Consider the following 18,000-nt stretch of genomic DNA (forward strand, 5'->3'; position numbering starts at 1 on the left):
ATGCAGCCATCCATTAATATCTCTGTTCTATTTTGACTGTATTTTTTTATTTTTCTGATTGTTTTCAGTAGCTGAACAAATATTATTGACACACTTGTGCTCTGTAATTAGAGCACAAACTCAAGTCTCTATCTCTAAACACTAAGTGAGCTTAGATATTATGTTATCAGTCAAATAAATGCAGTTTTTATCTTTTTACTGCCAAATTATATCAATCAGTTCCTCCAGTTTCTTGAGAATTATTGTGTAAATTCTCAAAATATCAACAAATCCTCACACTTTTTTGTGCTAATATTTGGGAATTTATTTAAAATTTTTCTTAAAAATTGTCAAAAACCTTCTGACTTGCACTAAACAGCTGCCTCGGGTATAATTGATGTCAGATTGCAGCCAATGAGCTGTATCAATATCACAAATATTTCCAAATTAGTGCCAGAAACATGAAATACGGGAGGGACTGAGAAGATGTTTGGTAATGTGATTTAATTTTGAGAATTCATTGATATTTTAACAGTTTGTGAAAAGTTTTTATCAACTCATTCTGAGCATTCGTGATCTTGATTTGGCCCAAAACTAAAATGAGTTTAACACCTCTGCTCTAGATTTTAATTAGATATTGAAAATAAATGCGTGCCACAGTTTTCAAAATATTTATTTGTAAAGAATTTTTAAATCCCTGTTATTATTTTCTTCTTGCACTTAAAATTATGCTTCACTTACCGCTCTTTGAAAAGTTCAAGGGACATCGATACGTTAGTAAGCAGCTGTAGCCTCTGATCTTTTATTCTCCTTTCTTTCTATCTCAGTTGTATAATATTCTCCATTTGCTTGTTGCTGTTGGTGCCACAAGGTAATTTACATAGTTATGTGACGTAATGTTTTGCATCCTTGGCGCTTTGCAGAGGCCACTCTATTATTTCTTGTTGAAAGAGTGCATTACCTTTGAAGCAAATGATTCTGGAAAAGAAAACAGAGCAAAATCTCGGCGTTGTGCTGCTTTTTGAGGCGTCACAGATCAGGGTCGAATTGAACAAACACAGCTAATAAAATGAAAGAAATGCAATAAAGTAGGTATTTAATTTATTACACGAGCTCTTTGTGTCGATGCAAATCATCTCAATGGTTTCTTCTGCAGCTCCAAGCTGACATCTATAGTTAACTCCGACTCCTGGTTTGTCTGCTTTGTGCTGCTTCTTCCGACGCAGAAGATGGATGAGAAGACGTTTAAGTTAAGTTATGCTCAACGTGTAGCTGTTTGTTCCTGTCATGTGTTTACCCTTGAGTTCTGCAGAATCAAAAGACACATCTTCATTACACAGCCAACACTGTTAATCCGCCGCCGCCGCTGTTTACCGTTCTGCCTTGTCGCTGCTTGCATCACTCCACCTCAAGAGACGCCTTTCAACATTCAACTTTGACTTCACTCGTTAAAGGCAGGCCGAGTTGAAGGGCTTGTCACTTTAGGATTTCACTTTGTTCTTCTGATCCTGTGTTTTTCTTATTTATTTATTTCTTAAGCTGTCATTTACTGTCTGCTTTGTTTTGAAGGCACACCAAAGATGGAGCGTTTAAAAGTATACCACGCGGTCTCTACTTCTTCAGAGTTTTGACGTTATATTAAAGAATCAAACAGATAATTACCTGGAGCCTGTTTTATTTTAATATGCAGCGATCTTCCCTGGGTGCCTGGTAATGTGTGTTTAACTGCACAAAACAAGAACCTTTTGGAGATTCTGGAGGTTAATTCTCATAATGGTCCGGTTTTCAATAGGACCTCTGCAGTTCCCCACAGCGAACGGTTGCTTAGGAACCACTTCAGTCTTTCCATGGAGCCTCTTTTCGCAACCCTGCAGGGTTTAATGTTCGGCTCACCTTTTCCTGCTGCAATGTTGGTTTTCAGAGGATAATTTGCATCTTTTAGTTAAAACTTGTTTACTTTAATGGGTCCTCTGACACAAATTATGCTTTTATTCATCAAAAGCTTTGTTATAATCTGATTAAATTCCTTTTGCATTCACTCTCTTTGTTAAAGACAAGTGGCAGCACCCTTCGTTCCACTGTATCGCTGCCTTAGATGTAGGATAAATCACATGATTACAGCTAATGCTGCTCTGCACTGCAGAGGATAACGGTCTGATAAATGATGAGCATGTCTGCTGTCAAAGCCCAACAGGTGTGAAGGAGAAACCGGAGCAAACGATCATCGTTTAATCCTCAGAGCCCGAGAACTCACTTTCACACCTCGTACCAGCTGTGTCGCTTCAGTTAATGCTTCTCACATTATTTCAATAAACTGTGTGAGAAATTCCTTTAAAAATAGTTGCATTTTCAATCACACAGACGAGCATTGTACTATTTTATATATCTCTAAATCAGGAGTGAAATCAGGAGTTAAGTAAGAAAAGCTGCATCAGTAAAATACCAACGCATTTATGGATTTCAGGTGTAATCTAGAAACAACAGGGTGAGGAGAGTCAACAAGAAATTTGATCGTAACGAGATATAAAGCTGGTTTTGTTATAACAAGAAAGCTTTTCTTTTTAAAAAATATGCTGCTCCTGGATATATATCCAAACTCTGATAAACGTTTACATAAATTTAAATCCAGCACAATAAAATTCACAAAGGTTTAACCTGTAAAAAAACAACAAAAATAGTTAAAAATTTGCAGTGAATACACCCACTGAACATTTCAGACATGACATTTAATCCACCCTGTAAAGCCGTTAAGAAACACACACTGCTTGTCAAACTATCAGTAATTAAAAGTTGAAAGAACGGAGACACTGAACTCCCACAGGTTGGAAACTTTGATAAAGTAGCTTTCAAAGTCTCGTCCATTCAGGCTGCACAATGCCTCAAGGTAGGACAGATTGATGGGAAACGTATTTCAATAAACACCTGCTCTTTGGAAAGTTATGGTCTGGAAACTAAAGGCAGTCCTTCATTACTGTTGATAAAGAACCGCTCTTCTGATAGTAAATAGGTCATATAAATCATATTATTATTATTATTAAAGTCAGCAAGGTTTATTCCATATGTTGCTTTAGTTTTCAACCACCTTAAGCATCTGTTAACACATAGTCTTTATGAAATTGTCTCTTTTTTTAGCTGACATCGGTTTGTCAGTCATTAACCAAATACATCAACTTTTATTTAATAACTGAAAAGTAGAATTTTAATCTGTAGTTTTTGTAAATGATTTTAGTTGAAAATGTTGCATTATAAATGTAAAAATATTTTGTTAGCACCAGAAAACTGTTGTTATAAATATCTGGGCTAGCTGGCTAACCCCAGCTAGCCCAGATGCAAATAAAAATGTTTATAGCTGCTTAATTTATTACTTCAAACACACCTACATGCACATTAATGTGCACAGTGGAAGATGACATCAATACATTTTTCCATATTCTGTTCTTGGTGGTTCAGCCAATCGGCACTGAGGAAAATGAATGCCGCTCCTTCATTGGCTGCTTTGAAAATGCCAGCCAATAGCATGTTAAGTAGAATTGGCCAACGGTATTTTAGTCTCCTGAGATTGATTTTCTTTTAAATATTTCTCTACCAAAAAAAATCCACACAAAAGCAAGTTTACCGTGAGTAATAAAGAGTTACATTTGTCTGAAAACGAACTGCAAATAGTTGGACTCCACTGTATTTATATACAGGTCTGATATAAACAATAGAGGTTAACTTCACCAGATAGTCACATGCTTCATAATATAAGCTTCTCTTTCACAAAAAATGTTGTACAGTCTTATTATGTCAAGCTCTCGTTCCTTAAGTGGCATTTAAAGTGGATAAGTTGGATACTGTTTACTTCTCTGTCCCCACTGAATGCTCTATAATGAAGCAAACTTTTCTTCAGGATTTATTTGAACTGTTGAACAATTAGTGCCCTCAGTAAATTCATTCCATTAATGAATTTCAGCTCTTATTTGTTTAAAAGGGGAAATGACTTTTGGATTTCTCAGAGGAAATTATTGTGTGCAGCCATTAAGCTAAATTACAAAAAGAAATCTCTTATCATAAGAGGAACACTTTAGGACAACAAATTGACATTTAAATGATTGCTGGCTGTTCCAGAGAATCAAATATTGACTCTCCTCTTTGACAACTATCATGTTGCTTGAATGCTTTGCGTATGTCAGCTGTTTTAATCTGTTTATGAACAACTTTCCTCCCACCTACTGTTCAAAGTGGAGTATCGTCTCATTTCACTGTGACTTAAAGGAACAAAACCAGATTTAAAAGGGGTCCAGGTAATTTCCTAATATTCTTTATTAGACAGTAAATCATCACAGATATAATCCCAGACAAACATTGCATTGCAAAAGTATTCACAGCCCGTGAATTTCTTCAAATGGTTTTAAATTACAGCTGGAAACTTTGGGAAATTGGTGAAAATCATGCATGTTATTAAAATGTTTTTTATTAATAAACATCTGAAAAGTGTGGCACATGTATGTTTTTAACACAACCAAATTAAATTTTTACGAAAAAGCCTTCATCTATTCAGTACGATACTCCTGTGTGACTTAATCTCAATATAAACACTGCTGGCCCTTTAAGAGCTTTCAGAAGTTTGTTAAAGAACATTCATGAACAAATAGCATGAAAAAGGCAGAGGTCAAAGGTAACATCTCATGTTGGAGCAAACCTAAAACAACATCACCTGTTTCAAGCTTGGAACAAGACACTTACATCCAAAATGTTGTGTAAGCACAAAATCCTCCAAGTCATTTTAGTTTGTTAAATGTGATCTGTTATGCTTCAATGAATTGTTTAGGATATGTCAGTGTTTCAAACTTTTTCAGGACACAGACCTCGTAGCCCATGTAACAAACTCTCGCATCTTAATATACACAACCTGAAATTAAAATATTAGCCTCTTAACTCATTGTCTTTGTTCTTTCTAATGTGAACGGTGGCGCAGTTTTGTAAATGTGGCTGTCCACAACAAAATCATGAACACGTCTACTGGGGACGTTTTGATATTTACAGATTCTGAAAGTAGAGACGCTAAGTAGAAAACACGTCATTGGTTTTTTCTTTACTTGTAGTAAAGAAAAAACCTTCTTTACTACAAGTGTTGTGTGAACTAACAATAACGTTTTAGGACTATTTGTAATTTAGAAGCATAATAAAAGAAAAATAGGATGGTAAGTCTACAACAAAACACTTGACTTTTCTAGCAGCCATTGTACAGCACAGGCAGGGGTAAAAGCAGCTGACCAAACGTTTTGTAGCCCTACTTGTGTTGCTAGGTAACAGTCCAGTGCAGGTCTATTGTGACGCAACAATCTGGAGGTTTTTGAAGCAGCTTATTTTCCCGACACCATAAAATATTAGCTGGGTTGTTTTTAGAAGCAGTTAAGACCGAAATCGAAGTATAAAAACTTACAAATGTAATTTTTTCATAACAGCTCCCATTTAAAAATTGAAAGCCACTTATCGTTTTCCTCCCATGTCACATAAAACCTCAATGAAATACATTAAATCATATTAATACAACCCAACCGAATAAAAGAAAAGCTTCAAGGGGTGTCAATACTTTTGCAAAGCACTATAACTTTATATATATATATATATATATATATATAGATATATATATATATATATATATATATATATATATATATATATATATAGATAGATATAGATATGTATAATCAATGAATGCAATCCAAATGATCTCAAAACACTTTTTGGAGTTTATTTTAGTCTCAAGAGGTCCGTGGAGCTCAACCGTAAAATCTGCCGCCTGTATCGGTGCCTGTGCCTCACCACGCGGCGCAGCTCCAAGTGCTGCCCTGTTTCCATTAGTGATCCAGGGGCAGGTCGGCCCATCTGCCCCACCAAGTGTCACGCTGCTTTTATCTACCCATAAAACCTCTAAAAATCTCTGTCTTCAGGTATTTCACGGCTCATGCCGTGGTGAGTGGGTTTCGTCTTTTTTCACCCCGGCCGTGTTTCTGAGCACTTGACACGTTGCCCTTCCACACACCCCAACGTAGTTTGCAGCTCTGAAATCCAGTGCCACTGGACGATAATTGGTTCATTGTAGCTTCATGTTTTTTGCAGTTTATTTGCACTTTCTTGCTGCTCAGTAGGTATTTTTGGCAACCTTTGTGACCATGTTTAATTGTCTGGTATTCTCAGATAAATGAGTTGTAAATTATTCAGAGTTTGCACCTTTGTTAAGCTACACTTTGTCTGCTGTCTTTTTACATTTTTAGCTGCACACTTATCAGTCATTAAACTTATAATGTTTGCTTGGTTTCATCTCTTGTTCATTTATTTTAGCCACAGTCTTTTATGAGCAGTTTCATAAAAAAATACTGTTTATTGTTTTCAACTCAGTTTTTCTGGGTTTTCACAAATTTTGCTTTGTGGAAAATAACATTGATTCAGGTCAGAATAAATGAATATATGTTTTGTAAAATCCTTTCTCAATAAATATTACAATTCTGTGTCTTTACCAGTGACAGTTTCAACAAATACACTATTTTGCCAAAAGTATTTGCTCACCCATCCAGATTATCGCAGTTCTGTATATAAATCGGATTATCGGTGTATAAAATTAAGCACTCAAGCATGTAGAGTGTTTTTGCAAACATTTGTGAAAGAATGGCTCGCTCTCAGTGAACTCCAGTGTGGAACTGCGCATCAAATCCAGTCATGAAGTTTCGTCGCTCCTAAATATTCCTGTCATCTTCCAGCTGTACGACAGGAAACTGGAAGTGTTTGGGAACGACAGCAACGCTGCCACCAAGTGGTCGGACACGTAAACTGACAGAGCGGGGTCAGCGGACGCTGAGGAGCATAATGCGAAGAGGTTGATAACTTTCTGCAGAGTCAATCACTGCAGACCTCCAAACCTCATGTGGCCTTTAGATTAGCTCAAGAACAGTGTGCAGAGAGCTTCATGGAATGGGTTTCCATGGTGACCAGCTGCATCCCATCCATGTGTCACCAGGTGCAAAGCGTTAGACGCAGAGGTGTAAAGCATGCCGACACTGGACTGTAGAGCAGTGGAAGGCTACAGCATACCAAGACATGTTGGACAGTTTGCTCCCAACCATGTTGGACAGTTTGGATCTGACTCCTTCCTCTTCCAACATCACTGGGCACCAGAGCACAAAGCAAGGCCCATAAAGACATGGATGGTAGAGTCTGGTGTGGATGAACTGGACTGGCCTGCACTGAGTCCTGACCTCAACCTCATAGAACAGGATGAATTAGAGCGGAGACTGAGACCCAGGCCTTCTCGTCCAACATCAGTGTGTGACCTCACAAATGTGTTTCTGGAAGAATGGTCAAAAATCCCCGTAAACACTCCTAAACCTTGAACAACCTTCCCAGAGGAGGTGGAGCTGTTGTAGCTGTAAACTCTGGACCAACGTCATGTTGAACCCTGTGCATTAGGAATGTCACTTAAACTCATATGCGAGTCAAAGCAGGTGAGCAAATACCTTTGGCAATGTAGTGTATATTTTTATAAAAATTATGTACTGCAAAGATAACTTGAAAACAGACATTTATAAGTTAAGGCGGCTTCAAATAGTTGCTGTGGGAGGTTCAAGGATTTCTCAAACACGCACTAAAGCATCAAAGCAAGACTCCAGGTATGTTTTTGATGAGGGAAAAACATCACGACATGACATAAACCTCAACATTTTTATTCCACATAACACCCCGACCCCTCCTTTAAGGTTTGCCTCGACTCTACGTATCAGTGCTCTACAAAAATATCGTCTATGTTGCAGGAGTATCCAGTACTCTGTGCAAATCACGACGGAAACGGTTCTGTGCTGCTGCTTCAATCTGTGAGGTTTTGCTTTCATAACCTGGAGGAGGAGGATCTGGAGTTTACGGTCTTTACAGAGTGGCTCTGCTACAGGAGATGAACTTAAAAACATCAGTTTGTTTCAGCCAAGAGTTAAATAAGGATTTAATAAATGGTAAATCATATAAATACAGCTCAACACTACAGAGCTAAACACAATGGCTCCTTGTTGGGTGCTCAAAATTTCTTAAATAGGTTTGTTATCGCTTATGAATTTCCAAAAGAAGAGGCAAACTAACGCCGTCCAATGCATTACCGGATCGTTAAATGTTACCCAGATTGCCCACTTGGCGCTCCGCATTTCATAAACACAGTAACAACTTCTTAAGAGAGCCATGAAAGTTTACATTTGATTGAGTCTGAAGGGATTCATTGTGTTTTTCCTTCCTTAATGCAACCAGATGCTGCTGAGCCAGAATGATTTATAAGAAATCAAGGTTTGAGCTGAATAAATCATTATTTTATTATAATTAGATTATGGATGACACACCTGTCCTGCTCTGAAAAAGGAGGAAAATATTAAGAAAATTTGGTTGTTTTTTTTTATCTCCAAGAGAAAAAAAGGGTCAAAAATTTAAAGTCTTCTTAGAAAATCTATTTAGCAGACTTAGTAATAATAATGATAATAATAATAATAATGAAAGTAATAATAAAAATATTAATGCTTTCATTCATTTTCTTGCATTGCATCCCAGTCCCATTAATCAAAATTAGTTGGTTTATTTCCAGACAAATTAGCTGTTTGTTGAGCTAAATGAAGATCGTAGATTAATGTGACTCTGCACCTGTTTCTCCTCAGAATAACCAAATCACTGTAGCTGTTGTAATTCATGCATATTCATCTTTTTCATATTTTAGACTGCACAAAACATTTAATAAGCATAATTATTGCTGTTTACCTGCCACCAGCGTGACTCAGTAAATTATCTGAAGATGAATTTTGATGTCAAAAATCTAAATTTGCCAAAATCTTGGAAACTTCTCATGTTCTGTCAGATTACGAGAGCAACATTTTTATTGGGCTTTCATGTGATATAAAAACACACAGCAGCATGTTATGATGGACAGGCTCGTTTTTTTACCCAGTTAAAAAATAACTTCCTAAATCATGTTTCAAAGCTGTTCTGAAAGACACATAGGTGACAGTTTTTAAAAACTTTCTCCTCAGTTTGACCACAATATTTGATTCAGGATCAAAAACTGAGACTATGTGCAGAAAACAAGTTTTAATAGAAATAATTAAAACAACCATTAGAGAGCATTTTGCTCACACAAAAAACGTCCTTACTGTATTACTCTGCCTGTTAACTGTGTTGATTTTCACAACATTGAGCTTTTTGTATGTTGGCTAAAAGGTTTGTTTGGTTTCATCTCAGCAGAGCATCGTCTTTCAGATGTTTTCTGATTCCCTGACATCAGTGATTCCCAAAACCTGCTGGGCGGGTCGGTGTGGTAACCTTAAGAAACTAGAAATTATTTTTAAAATATCCGTCTGTCGATTCCCGGACCCGACGATATTTACCTCATGTCTTCCCTCCTCTCCTTTCCTGTCAGCCTACTGTCATATAAGGGACTCTTCATGACAACATTCATGAAGTTATGTGTAACTTTTCAGCTAGAAAGAGGAGCTTGTTTTAAGTCAACAATTTCTTAAAATTGATTTTAAAAAGTTCCAGTTCCACTGGCAGAAAAATGTCTGATGTGAACCAAAACTCATAAACAGATTTGACTTATATGATTTTGGTGATGGTACTTCTCAAAATGTAATGTTTTATTAATTGTTGACTGGATGGTGTTTTTACTATGTAAAGCACTTGCTGCTGAAATGTGCTGTACAAATTAACTTGATTGATTATTATCGGTGATTTTTCAACAGTACTAAAGAACATTTGACCTAAAACAAGCTCTTGCATCTTGTTGAAAAGTTCATCTTATTTCAAGTGTACTAAGATATTTGCTCTGGAAACTTGACCAGAAATCCTGGGTCAGATTTTGCGTTTTTGTTTTGTTGCCTCTCTTCTGCCGGTCTGGAGTGAGAAACTGAACTGTGTCTAATAAGTCCATGAAATCAGAGCGTAATAAGTGAAGCTCATCTTCTGGCCTATATAGAGGATTTTTTTCTCTCTCTCTGCACCAAACAAAGCTTCTGAGCCCTGCAGCTAATCACTGCCCTTTACCTGTTGTCATTCATCTGGAGGAGTCAATTGGTCTGCTCCTGCAGGGTGCAGAGGTAATTACGATTTGGCTACGACTTGTGTTTGGCTCCATTGTCTGACTCTGCGGCGAGCATGCTGGGATATTGGGGACTTGATGCTCAAAGCTCATTCAGGAGAGTTCTACTTTGACTACACCACTCAATGTTCCCCCGGAGAGCTCTGCTACTCACTAAACAAAGCTCAGCCGAGATGAGTCAAGATCACCGCAGTGAAAAATACCTGCGCCTATTTTTATCTCTCTCTCTCAGGGTTTTATTTGCTGAAATACCATTTTCAATGCATTCTAATACGGTGAATATTTTTTCTCTTTCAATGCCTCTGCTCCATTTGTGGGTGATTGACAAAGTTGCAAAGCAGGAAGAACAATTTCACAATAATGCCGTCTAGATCATTTTCCCAGATCTGCCTCTCACCAAACTCAAGATTTGTATTAATATTTAATCACATTATGAATTGCATGAGGAATACAATTATGTAGGTAAATACACCTGTCTCATCAAGCAAGAAATTGAGAAAATCCCCCAGCAAGTGGGTTTCATCTCAAAGTGAGATTTGGGAATTGAATAAATCAACCTGGAGAAGATTTTCAGCCCGGTAATCTCCGTTATTTTTCATCCACTTCCTTCAGTATGTCAAATAAACTCCTTATGGCGATCCATTAAGCTCCTGTTTTATAGTCCTCTTCTAGGAATCATTTAGGCACCAACATGAAATGAAACGTATGTCACATTTTCTAGGAACAAGTCAAATATCCACAGTACTGCACAGTGTTTAAATATGAGCCATACCTCGCAAAAATATTCATATTACTTTAACAGAAGGTTGTTAGTTTTGTTGTGTTTTTATTTTGCTCTTATTTTATTGAAAGCTGTATTTTTGTATGAAATGTGTTGATCATAAAGCAGCTGTTTGTTGTAAAGTGCTTCATGCCATACCACTTTATTTCTAAAGCACATAAAGTACAACATAGCAGCCGACCAAAGTGCTGCAGAAAAATAAAAAGCAAAGAACAATAAAACAATAAGACAACTGTAGAAAAAAACAGAACTCAAAACAATCACAGATAGAAAGAAAGTACAAAAATAACAGAGATGCTAATTCCCTCTGGGTTAAAAACCAAAGAGAAATAAATGGGGCCTGCCTGACCATTCGTAAAGGCTCCTTCTCCTCTGGATTTATATGAGGTATTTGAAACTGCTAATAGCATCGGGTCAGACTTTATAAGAGCGGCTAAAACTGCTTAAAAACAAACTAAATAATTTTAAGATGGATCAAAAACTGGACAGGAAGCCAATGAAGGGACACCAAAACTAGATTCATGTGCTCTCGTTTAGCTGCATCATTTAAAAATCGAACAGCAGCATTTCGTACCAGCTATAGACGACTTGAAGTGAACGTATTTCTGCACATTTCTATACTCGCATTCGGGTTTCTACTGATTCCAAAACATCCTAAGCTCATGAAAAAGGAATAAGTATGTATTTTTTGTCTGGAAAAAGATTCTTTTAAAAATCTCTGAATTCCAACGTCACAAATCAGCAGGCACCAGAAGCCCCAGTCTGTTACCTAGCAACCCAAGCAGAGCTCCAGCACATTTGATCAGCTGGTTTTACTACTGTATGTGCTGTACAATGGCTGCTGGAAGAGACACGTCTTTTGTTGTTGAATTACTATTCAGAATCCACTTCCTGCATTTTTGTTGGTTGCACAGGAGGTTCTGCTTCTGCTTTTCAAAAGTGTAGATTGTATAATTACGCATCTGTTTGCAGCCATTTTTATGTGTGAGTGAAAATGTTGAGTTGGGGGGCGTGGCCAGCAGCAGCTCATTTGGATTTAAAGGCCCTAAAACAGCTCAATCTGAAAAAGATCAAAAAGGCAGAACTGAGCAGACTAAAATCTCATTATGTAAGAATGATTTTGTGCAATAAAAATGTAATGAAGATGTTTTGTATAGACCACAGACCCATCCTAAACTATTCCAGGAAGCACAATAACCACAGCATTAACAAAACTTTGGACCATTTGCTCAGATTCACTAAATTTCCCACCAACATTTACGGCCCGTTGTTAACTGCTGTTCTCCCCCCTTAAAGAGCTCAAGGTTTTTTTGCTTAATCTTTTTTTTCTATTGCAGGAAATGTTTATGCAGATATTTCTGAAATGTAAAAATAAATCCATAGAAACATTCAACTTTTCTGCAAACCTCTATGCTTTTTTTGAATGATAAATTGCAGACCTTTTGATTTCTGCTGTCAAGAAAATGCAGAAAGAATCACAGATTATTACATGAGATCCACTGTTGGACATTAAATCCGATCAAATTTGACCATTTGGTCTAACATTTAGTTTTCCCAGCAACAGGAGTCGGTGTGGATCCATGTCCACAGTGAAAGGGAGGCTCAGACGGGCTCAGGCCAAGTCATTAGCAATCACAACGCTCAAAGCAACGCGCCAACTTTATGAGTTGTGAGAAAACATCCAGCGTTGAGTTTTGTCCACAGAAAACTAATTGGAACTGCAAAGCAAACATGTCATGAGTTATATTACCAACAAATCATATTAAGACAGAAAGTGAGTTAGCATTAACCTGCAACATCTCCCTGTGCAAAGATCCTCAGCAGACCAACATGCATGTTGACTTGTGTGTCCAAATGTACTGAGCCGTTGCCAATTAGGTTTTTATGCAAAAATAATAATAATTTAAAAAAAGATGAGGCATAAAAACTAAATATGATTTAGTGTTTCAGTAGAGAGAAAACTCAGTTTGGAACAAAAATCTGCCCCAAACATTTTAAACTAAAAATGTTTTTCTTTGAATACAACTCAGATGTGAGCTTCTTTATGAATAACAAGATATTAGATTTTTAAGAGCTTTTCAATAATCACTCTAAGTATTATAATAGCAATAATGGCACAATAATGCAAGAACACATTCTCAAAGATCAACAGACTTTTAATTGAAATATCCAAAATAAATAAAGAAAACAACAGAAACAACAAATAAAATGAATTATGAAGTTTCTGTAAACCAAATTATCTGTAAAAAAAAAAAAAAAGAAAAAAAAAAAGAAAAAAAGGGATAGTTGAAACCAAAACACCAGACTGAAGGTTTTTATCATCCAGTTTTTGGTAAAAGGAGAAAGAAAAGAGAGAAATAATAAATCAAGCAAATGAAAATTATAATTTCTTTTAATTTATCATGGGATTAATTGATGTATTGTTTATTATGACAGGTCTACCTGAGATACAGCTTCAGCACAAACATGATGTAAAACGTCATGCATCGCTGCAGCATCAGTAGATCATAAAAACAACAAACAGAAAAAGAAGATGATTTTCTCCCACTTGGCATCTAAATGTAATTATCCAACAAAATGCATTTTCCACTGCATTGATGAACCACTGGCAGCTCTCTGCTGGTTTAGTTTTGATGAACTCGCTGAATACCACACTGGAGGGTTGAAAAATGTATTTGGAAAAGAGCGTAATCTGAGTGTCAGTGAAATTTTCTTGCTCCTGCTTTGCTGCGCCTTACAGAGAGTTTTGCACTCAGGAATCTGCAGCAGTATATCAGCACAACGTGTCAGACCTTTGCTACAGTCTGCTGAAGATCCAAGCCACTCCTGGGAAACACCAGCTTCCTGTGCAGAGGTACACTTTCTACCCACAGCCACTGAAGCATGAGGAGAATGCTGAAAGATGATGGATAGAAGTGCTAGGATTTCTTTTTCTTCTTTCCCCACTCCAGACCCAGTCAGGATCCCGTCCTGGCTGTTCGTCAGGAGCCCAGCGCGACCCGGCTCTCCTTTCCCATAAAACACAATCTAAAAAGCTGCAGCTGCAGAGAAGATGGAGGCTGACAATCAGATAAAATCAGGATTAAATGTCACGTTTCACTTGTATGAATTCAGCTTCTAGGTGGAAAAGTGGGACTGAATCCACAGAAATTTCCTTTAGTTTACAAACAAAAACGAAACACTTCTTTTATGGATTTCTTTTTTGCACATTTTTACCAGTGATGGCCTCCCTTCGCATGAAAAGATGCTGTTAATGAATGTCATTGAGGATGTGGGAAATGTGTGGCTTATTGTCTCCCTGTCTGACTGACAGAAGCTCAACAAGGTTTTAACGGCAGGCTGGGAAATTTCTTTAAAAATAAATTTTAAAAAAAAGGAGACGCAAACAAGGATCATCTTTTTTACAACTGGCCACGGAAAAACAGAGCGAAATATACCAGAGGCTGCGCCTGCCTGAAGTACCACAAGTCATTTCGAGCAGAATTACTGTTATCTGCCGGAAAACAGTCTATTTATTTAAAAAAAAAAAGAAAATAGAAAAACAAAGCCCCAGATTCCAGCTTGGTCTGTTGGATTTGTAATGGGCCTCGCCGCTGTTGGTCACAACGCTCTGTGTTTGCAAAAGTGACAAATACAAAAGAGAAAAATTCCTTTCGGAGCTATCGGGACCGAGGCATGACAAGGAGAGAGTAAATATTTTGTGATTCTTTCTGCTTTGCTAAGGCGGCTTCTATCAAGCCCTGCTCTAATCTGCGAGTATCTGCTATACACTCCAGACTAAATTGCTGTTTATTCTATTCTGTGGATGTGAAAGCCGGCGGCTGCCGCTGAATGCTATCGGGGGAACGAGGGTCCCAGGATGCTTTCCACACTGGCTGCTGACACAACAACTATTCCTGAAAGACCCACCACTTGATTTGCCCAAGCAAAATGTCACGGTAATTGTGAAGATTTATATCAATGGGAAAGAGCTGACGAGGACCCGCGGCTATCAGATCTGACAGACCTAATATGTGCTCCAATGTTGCCTGCCACACTAAAGGCTTGCAGGTTGACCAATTTTACCTGGAATGCTCCACCTCAGCTGATATTGACCGAGCCGCCGGTTTTCACTCGGGCAAATCAGGTGTGAAGTGGAACCTTTAGGTTGTGAAATTGTGTTTTTAATAAGCTGGAATTACTTCACAGAGCTTTCATCAAACAGTTGAGCTTTTGCTTTGTGTGCCGTTTCAGATAACATTTACGTCAGCTGGCAGGTGGTTTGTACAAACAGGCAACCCTTACACAAGCTATTCTTTGATTCAGATCTTTCCTTCCCTCAGGATGAGCTCAGATAAAATTAATTGTTCATTGTGTACGTTTTAACGGAGGAACAGGTGCAGCTCTGACATGCGGCGAGAAAACGTTGATGCCGTCAAGTGGAAGATTTTAATGCAACATTGTTAGCAAACAGTTTTTTGATATTAGTTTATTTTTCTCGCATTTAGTGCATTTTTATCACATTTAAAATGGAGATGCTTAGAAAACTGTCATATATACGACAGCATAGAAGGGCTAGAAAGAAGCCCTTCTATGCTGTTAGGAGGAAGAAAAAAAGTAAGAAATCAACTTTTGAAACTCAGAAATGTCCATGTTTTTTCTACAAAATGTTTTAAATTAATTTGAGGTTTTTTTTTCCCTTTTTGGCCGATTATTGACTTTTGAAACTCAGAACTTTTCTTGTCTTTCCTAGAAACTTTCTGAAATTAATCTAAAAACTTGAGTTTTTTTAAACTTTCTATAAACAGAAATTTCATTGTTTTTTTCAAGAAAATTTCTGGGTTTACTCAGGAAATGTTTTTTTTTTCTTCTATCTACATTGGACCTGATATGCCATCCTACATATACAACACCATGTTTACATTTCCCCAAATTCTAGCAAATATACATATTAAATCCCAATCTAAATATTAATGCTAAATGCCAAATCTAAATTTTAAATCTATATCTAAATGCTAAACTACATAGAAATTATAGAAATTGAGGACAAATGGACCGAAATAGAAGTCAGTGTTGCCAATCTTCTTAATTCAGTGGGAGAAAATTAAATTTCTTAGAAAAGTCAACCATCATTGAAAACTAAACACCTGATTGTGGTTTTCAAATTGTGGCGGACGTACCACTGGCGGATCTAGAGGATCTTTTATGGTGTCTGTAAAGACATTTTCACTGAATAGCAGCTAAAGGCAAAGCTAATTAAGCAGAAATTAGCAGAAACTGTGACCCTATCCGCAAATTAATGAGCTCCTTAAACCAAATATAACAGATAAGGACTGTTTTCCATTTTTTGTCTTCCAAAAAAATACTGCAAATTAAAAGTTCAAGTCAAACTACAGTCTTAAAATATCTGAGCACTGTTCTCATAGCAGCAAAAGTATATTTAATGACTCCATTTTTTAGGATGATAATTCATCTTACCCCTAAGGACAGAGCATAAAAACCTTTCAACATGATCCATAAACAATCCGAATCTGAAGTCAACTGAAAGTTATGACAGAAACAAAAACAAAAAGATGCTGCAGGTTAAAACTCCGTCTCGTTCGGCTGATCTGTCAGCCGTTATATGGGAATGGTTGATCCGGCTGGATAAAGAATATTCTGGATTATTAAAATCCAGGACTCAGCAAATTTAAGCTGTCAGAGAATCCAATATAACCAACTACTAAAATATACATTTTCTTCTGTTGTCGTTCATTATTTAAATTATTTTCAGAATTATAAAACTTTTTAAGGAATTTCTCTGTATATTTTAGGCTTATTTGTAAAATAAATGAAAAAGTTTTTTGTCAAATATGCGTCCCAGAAGAGTACCAACTCTGCATTGTAGTTCATCCACTCTAAATATTGTAATTCTAAACAACAATAAATGATAATGTGACAAGTCTCATATTTCCACTTGCAGCTTGAGAGAAAATAACTCCAGGCCGGCAGATTGGTATCTGAGCGCTGCACAGGTCTGAGGTTGTTAAAGTTTGACTAGCTCCAGTTGCTGCATGTGTTATTCATCCCGCTCCAGTGCGAACCTTTAAAACCAGTTTACAGTTCATGCGCCTGATGTACGTGCAGCCCTTGAGTAAAGACTTGCATGAGTGGTTTAATTTTATCACATCACAAGGAGAACCGTCGCAGGCCGACTTGCAATATGGAATTTGGGAAAGTGAGAGTGCACTCACCGAGAATGAGGATCGTATGCTACGTTTTTGAAATGAACCATTTTTTATTATTACATTTTTACAGATACAGGTTTTTGTGGTGGGGGGTGGAGGGTTCTTACTGATGGATGAATAGATTTAGTATTTCTTTATTGTGCCATAGAAGCTTCACTGAAGCTGACCTATAATCCTATGTCCTCGAATTAATCCCTTCATTCTTAGTTTTGTTTTTTCTCTTATGTGACCAAGTGCAAATTTCTTTGTTGCCGTATATTCGGCTCCTTTCTACTAGTGTTCTGTTTTTGTTTTGTTCACTCTACTACAGAGGTTTAACGGAGAAAAAAAAAGCCAGAAGTTGCTTTAGCTCTCCAAGAAAACACAATAATGCAACAATCCACCTAAACCCATCAATAAAAAAAGAGGACTGTAAAAGTGTGTAGACCCTTGTTAAAATGCCAGCTTTTGTAATATAAAAAATATTCTACCACAACAAATTATTTTAAAACTGTTTCCACCTTTAACATGACATTTAACCAGGAAAATTGTTCTTAAAATGAAGAAGACTGTCAGTGGAAAGAATGTAAAAATTAAGAAAAGGTGCAGTAACATGGTGGAGGATTCTTGCCTGCTGATTTTTTTTCTAATTAAACACAATAAGACTTCTGTCAGAAAGCACACTGGTCATCAGTAGATTAAATAAATACTGTAAATAATATACTAGTGATGGACTGTAGTTGGTAGTTGAAAGGAAACAATGCATTACATCAGTTTCTGAAAATACAGAAATAAGGACAATAAATAAAGCTTTGATTTATTATTGTGGCAAAAATAAACACAAGTTAATACAGAAACATACATTAGTAATAATCCCCTTTATCTGTTTTAACCTGAACAATGTAGAATATCTGAAAGTAATCTAGCTAACAGCTACAGGCCAATGGCTAAAG

The sequence above is a fragment of the Gambusia affinis genome, linkage group LG09 (assembly GCF_019740435.1).
Source record: "Gambusia affinis linkage group LG09, SWU_Gaff_1.0, whole genome shotgun sequence".
Lineage (NCBI taxonomy): Eukaryota > Metazoa > Chordata > Actinopteri > Cyprinodontiformes > Poeciliidae > Gambusia > Gambusia affinis.